Source organism: Pavona decussata, unplaced genomic scaffold (genome assembly GCF_977016875.1).
Source record: "Pavona decussata unplaced genomic scaffold, jaPavDecu1.1 SCAFFOLD_219, whole genome shotgun sequence".
Classification (NCBI taxonomy): domain Eukaryota; kingdom Metazoa; phylum Cnidaria; class Anthozoa; order Scleractinia; family Agariciidae; genus Pavona; species Pavona decussata.
Genome location: NW_028145624.1, coordinates 320,300 through 327,009, shown reverse-complemented (window position 1 = coordinate 327,009; position 6,710 = coordinate 320,300).

Genomic DNA, 6,710 nt, shown 5'->3' with positions numbered 1-6,710 from the left:
TAAGAACAATTACGACCTAGAAATGTGACGTGTTCTTTCTAAGTTTTCTCTTGTCCAAAATATTGCTTAATCGTCCAATTATAGCGCACACAAAAAAATGTGCATATTTTGTTTGCATCTACCATTAATGTCCATGCTTGGTAAATGCTTATAATATAGTTTCTCAACCATCCTGTGTCAAACTGTTTATGTCTGCCAAATGAGCCTTGATTATCACATTTCATTAAAAAAGCTTCTTGCTAACCGGGAATCTAATTAAAGAGGCAGTATCATGGGGTTTTTGACCTTTTTGTTTTAAAAAAATGGTGAAATAAGACCTTCACTTTGCTACAAAATAATCCTAGAACAACGATAGGAGAGAAATCAACTCAATTCTTGACAGGAACAACTCGTACTCTGTTCTAGCGCATTTTGGAAACAAAAATGCGATAGCTTGAAAAACATTAGCCTAACATTTTTCAAGTTTCAAGCCATACCGGCCTACTCTGTCTCTGGCCAGAGGCACTAATCGGCAGTTTTATTGTGCTGGGGTGATAATCTATAACAAAACTAGACAATTATTTTTTTTGTTTCTGTTGTCAGACAAACGTTTTTGGGTTTTGAAATGTCATCAAATTTCAAAACCAACCCCAATCAGTGCGATCTAGTGAGCCGCAGGAAACTTTCGTTCATATCGAAGCGGCTTGAATACTGATCTTTTTTAATTCAACTAATGAATATAAAAAAGGGCCAGAAAAGAGAAAGAAATGAGTATCACACATTCGAGTTGGTCATCGCTTTCTTATATTTGGTGGCTCCTAAAAGAGCCGTTTGTTAAAGTGACTACCCAGCGGTACGAGGTCACTGTTGTCTACTTGGCGACTGATCTTGGTTTCGCCCAGGTTAGTTTCGTGCGCTCCTTGGGCTTTCGCTCGGCTTGCTTGTTCCGCTCACGGTAGAATGAGAACTTTAATAGAGTTGAACCGAACACCACTTTCCGCACCACGTCTTTACAAGCGACGGGGGATCCATTCCCGCCTTGACAGCGCGAACACCCCGAATGATCAAAAAACACTTTTTTGCGCTCTAAGAGAGCAATCTCGACAGGCTTGCCGGGCTGTAACCGACAAGTCGTGGAGGTTTTGAAAGTGTTTAATGACCATCCGGCAGGCATTATGGCGTCAAGCTCTTGAATGGGCACAGAAATCTTCGTCGCTCGCAAAAGATTTGGCGTGGAAGGAAGACCACCGAACAACTCTTTAAATGTCTCGGCATCCATCGGCATGGTGACGGACGCACGTCTCACGATGCTGGTTGTTGGCGGTTTCTTCGTGTTGAGCTTCTCTGCAACTAACACTGCCAAGGTCTGCAGCAAGCCTGGAGTTCCTTGGTGGCGTGTCCTAAACACTTGCTTTGGGCGCTCGTTTGTGTCGGTTTCGTCCACCCAGCTATCGTACTTCTTTCCATAGCCACGCCAGCGGACGAGGTATTGAATGTGACCGTGAGCGTCCGTACGCTTATCGAGCACTTTCGATACTTCATAGAACTTAGTCATGTTTCTTTGCTCTTCTCTCGATAAGAGATTGTCCAAAGTGATTATAACTTGCGTTTACGAGACTTTTATATGTAAGCATCATGAATAAAATTTAAATGAGCTTTTCAAATGCAGATCAATACTCTTAATTAGCGTCGCGTGGGTAGGATCAAAGACAAACCTGTGACAAAAGTTAGCGCGCGCGAGGAAGGGAGTCGTCACGCAAAAAGGGGAAAAAAATACGACGGTTTGCGCAGGCAATTCCAAGCCCTTCGCAATCATTTTTTTACTCAATGCATGCGACGATAAAGATTTTTGCTTGAAAATTTTTGGCCAACCGGAGTATAAAATCACTGAAACGAAAAAAGGTGAGAAAATCGTACCTATTGTTTTCCTTTAACAGCGATGTTTACTTGGTTCAATAGACCAAAAAACAAAAACGCGAGGCCTAACAATAGCTTAAGTAAACCCGCCTTTTCGCGCACTCTCGAAATAAAGCGGTGTGTTTTCATTGTATTTCTTGCTTCCTTTTCTTTTTTTTCTTATTGAGTTGTTTTTAGCAGTGAAACAATTGTCGAAAATGCGAAATCATTTAAACGTGAAAAGGTGCAAAAGAAAAACTTGTCTCCTTGCCAATCGACAACAGTTCTGATTTCGTTTATCGTTTTCGTAGATCCAGGCGCAATTGGTTAAATAATTATTAAGCCATGCACAAATTTTAAACAGAAGTCATTTTCAAAGTAGCATAGAGTATAAAGAATATAAAACTGAGATAAAACGTAGCAGCGGCCCCGCTCTTGTCGCTTCCAGCTACTCATCGCCTCTTGCTCGCTAAAATATGAGCTAAAAAAAATAATACTTACTTGACGACTAAATTAAAGTAAAGTACAGTTTGGCTGGGTTAGGCCGAAACATGCGCGCGCGGTACGTCAAAAACTTAGTCAACCCTGTTGACGTACCCCCGGTAAGTTTGTTTTCGTTTTCCCAAGTAGGCTACCGTTGGGAAAAAATTGTCATCAGCGACAAGTTGTCGAATGAATCCGATTTGACCCGATTATAACTTCGCGAAACAGGACAGAAAAATCCCTACGGACAGACAACAAAAGGCTTATTGTCTTAAAAAATTTAAACCATAACAATAGGCAAAGCTTGATATGTTTCCCCTTTAACTTTTCCCACAATAGTACAATTAACTTTTTTTTTAAGAAACAACATTAAAGAACGCTAAGAACACGTGAGTCTTCTTATCGCGTTGTTTATCATGAAGCCTGAACTGATCGCTAGACGCTGGACGCAGTCTGTTTCCAGTATTGTTCTATTGTTAGCAGTGCTGCGGGAACAGTAGATTTACCATGTGGTGACGCCTAAAGAGCACTTGACTTCTGATCACGAATTGGCAAAAACAGCTATAACACAAGTCTGTACAATTATCTTAGTTTTGAAGAAATTTTTTTTAAAACGTTTTTCAGTCATCATGAACACGTCAAGTTATTACGAACATTTCATTCCATGGAAATTTAAAACGAATACCCACTAGCTTATGCCTTATGTCTATGTACTCGCAAAGTATTCACTATTATTATGCTGATGAGGGCGGAGCCCGAATCAGCTATCACGCGATAGAAATCGAGAGCGAATAATCTAATTGTTTTAGTATAAATCTACTAGTCGTTCAAAAAACAAGTTTGTCCGCTCTGTACGATTCATTGGAACGAGTCCACGTCACTTCGTTAGGGACACTGGATTGTTTAGTTGTAGACTTGAATGAAGACCAGAACTTTTTGGAGTTTGATTTCAATAGATCAGGCAAACCTTGAAACCACTCTTTGCGCTTTTCAGTTAACAATTTTTTAGTTCGTTGTCTTAAAGCTCGAAATTTTTCATGGAAGTTCAGTCGCCCTGACCTTTTGGCCTTACGTCGAGCAGTTTCTTTCTTTTTCAAGAGATGTTTAACTTCACTGTCTAGCCAAGGAGGAGTGTTTTTACGTTTAAAGGACTTTACTGGAATATTGTCCGCTACTGCACCTAGAAAAAGGTCCAGCCATTGCTGCCAATCTGAGTCGATATCAGTGGATGTCGCAGACGGTGAGAGATCAGTTAGCCGTAAGGTTTCTAAAAGGCCATTCCAGTCGGCAAGACGATAATTGTAAACTGTGCGTGTGTCACAGGCCAATGACTTTGCGCGAACATTGAGATCAAAAAACAATAGGTAGTGATCACTGAAGAGATTTAATTGTGTTGCCATAACACATTCTAGATTTTTGATAGCCTCAGGGGATCTTGTAAAAACAAGGTCAAGAATATTATTTTTCCTTGTCGGATAAATGTTAATTTGCTGAAGATAAAAGTCTGATGTAAGTTCTCTGAAGTCTGTAGATCCGGAGCTGATATCTTGAGACTCGATTACAAGATTAGAGTTCCAAGTCAGGTCGGGGAAATTAAAATCACCACAGATAAGAATTGATTCGTAGTTCGAGCTAAATTCAAGAAATGAAGTAAATAAATGAAGCCATTCGTTGGTATCGACGTTAGGTGGCCGATAACAAGCACAAATCAGAGTTTTCTTGGTGTTGATAAGTTCAATCTCTACAGCAGCAATTTCTAATTCATTCGACCATGCTCCAAGTGAAACTAAGTTGTAATTAATATTATTTCGTAGAGCTATGAGGACGCCACCACCACGCTTTCCAGAGGAGCGATCCTTCCTTATAATGTTATATCCAGTTGGAAAAATTTCATTATTAGAGATGTTGTCGTTGAGCCAAGTCTCGGTTACTGTTATTATATCCAAATTTTCGACGAAGGCAAGGTCTTGAAAGGACTGCAAATTACTAACAAACGATCCATCGGTTGATTTATTTACACTGCATAAGCTCTGGGCGTTAAATGATAAACAGCGAAGATTGTTGTTCGCTTGCTTTGCATGATGAGATACATATGAGTCGCTGTTGGTAGTTTGTCCTGGGTGAGGGTGAATGTCACCACAGAGAGCAAGTTCCAATAGTATTGGGTTGAAAGATGAACAACCATCAGTGCAGTAGCTTAATCGGCAGTTTAAGAATCGCTTGCGAATCCATGAAGTCTGTCTTGATCGAGGTTGAATATAAGTCCATTCGCCCTTGAGTAAGCGTGGGGAATTAAATTCATCGTTTGAAAGACCACTAATACTCTTCTGAGTGGTTAAGATGGCAAAACTCAGGAGCAAACTCAGGAGCATTTTGTTGTCAGCTATTTCCTGTTTTCAGTGTTATCGTCGAGACAGTACACTCCGATCAAACGGCCGCTATCTTGCGGCCGCCATGCTGCCCCAATTTCTTGAACTCCAATTTCAATACCCTACAGGACTGGTATCTCGTATAAAAACAGACTAACACTCACAGGCCTTATCCCTCTCTGCTATTGGCATGAATACTTGGATCTAGTCTACACTTATAAATCTATTGTTAATAGTTCTGACACCAATTTTAAGATATTTCAACCTATTAGAGTTACCAGGCGTTCTGCTCCAACTAAGAGTATATTACTAGATATACCTAAAGCTAAGACTGTCACGTTCCAGAACAGTTTTTACTCAAGAGCCTCAAGAGCATTTAACACACTTCCAGACTTCTTGAGGGACAATACAAAATCTATAGATGTATTTAAAACTAATTTGAGGGCATACTACCTAGATTTGACTTTAAATGTGTACGATCCCGCAGTACCTCAAACGTTCAAAAGTGTCTGCATAAAATGTCATCAAAGCAGACCGTTACCTGTATTATTAGTTAAAATGTGTTGTTAATTAGTTAATTAGTTATTATTAATTGTTAATTGTTAATTAATTATTATGATGTGATTTTATTTATACAAGGAGCCTCGTTATTGGAACATATCGTTCTGTGAGTTCTCTCCTGTCAGAGGTTTTTCATTTTGTTTTTTTTCTCCTCTGGCGAAGTTTATAAATAAATAAAAAATAAAATAAATAGATAGCGAGTAGCGTAGCCAATCAGGGAACGGCATTCGCGATAGAACACTAGTAGATTTATACTAATGAAGATTAAAAGAAAAACATAAAACTGCTGAGATAAAGGGCCGTGACCTTGCAACCAGAGTTGGAGTCGCAATACACATTCATATCTTTATGTTGTTTCAAAATAACGCTTTTCGCACATTTTGCCCGAGCCGAGAAATTCAGACTTCGGTACTATCAACACTGGCAGCAAGGAAATCAGCCATATTCTAATCTTTTATATATTTATAAGCAACTGAAATAACTGCAAGGCTGATCAGACTGCGTAGAAAACTTAACACGACAGCGACATAATAGAGACCAAACCGAGAATCAAAACGCAACCGAAGACTGCAGATGAATCATATGTTATGTTGTATTTATGTTTAGTTGTTGATAACTTCATCAAGGGTTCTCTTTTTAAGTCGAGGTTTTGTGGGATTTCATATCAATGATGTTCCAACAGTAAGAAGCTTTAAAACCGCACATCTTAATAAGCGACACAGCCATACAGATCCATACAGTCTTTTTTGGGGGCCATTTTATTCCTAGCTTTAGGCGAAAATTAGTCGTACTCTCTCAATTTTCAAGCCTTGTCTTAAAATGTTTGTTTTTAAGAGTGTATATCATGTGTAAGTTATATTTTTTGCTTAAGTACCTACGACCTAGTTACTAATGCTATTTATCGATTCTTGCTTATTCCACTTATTTGTTTAAGGACAGTACGCATCGCTGCGCTTCTTTTGTTCTCGTTATAATGGCAAGCGTCATGACGCGGTCTTAAATGACATTAAAACGGCCGAATGGCTTAAATATTTCAAAATACTCTTAACTGAACTGTTAACTGCATGATCAGGTGAGTCTGTTTTTAATATAGGGGAATGCCCCCTCGTAGTGTCGTAGTGTCGGTACAAATTACTTTTATAATTGCAAGAAGCAAACTGAGGCCGATGAGTTTCTTTAAGTACAAGAGCAATGGTAAACGTAGCTACTAAGAAATGTGCTTCAGTGTGAGACAAAGCGACAGAAAAAATAGAAAAGTTCGAACGATACTTAGGCGGCTACCAAACGCGGTTTGTAAGAGGGCCAGAGCATGCGCGGTGCTCAACTGGGACAGTAGCGTGTGCACGGCGCATGATACAGTACAGATGTTAGTTGACTCGGATGATCGTCGACTATCATGCGCCGCTTGACCAGGGCGTTAAA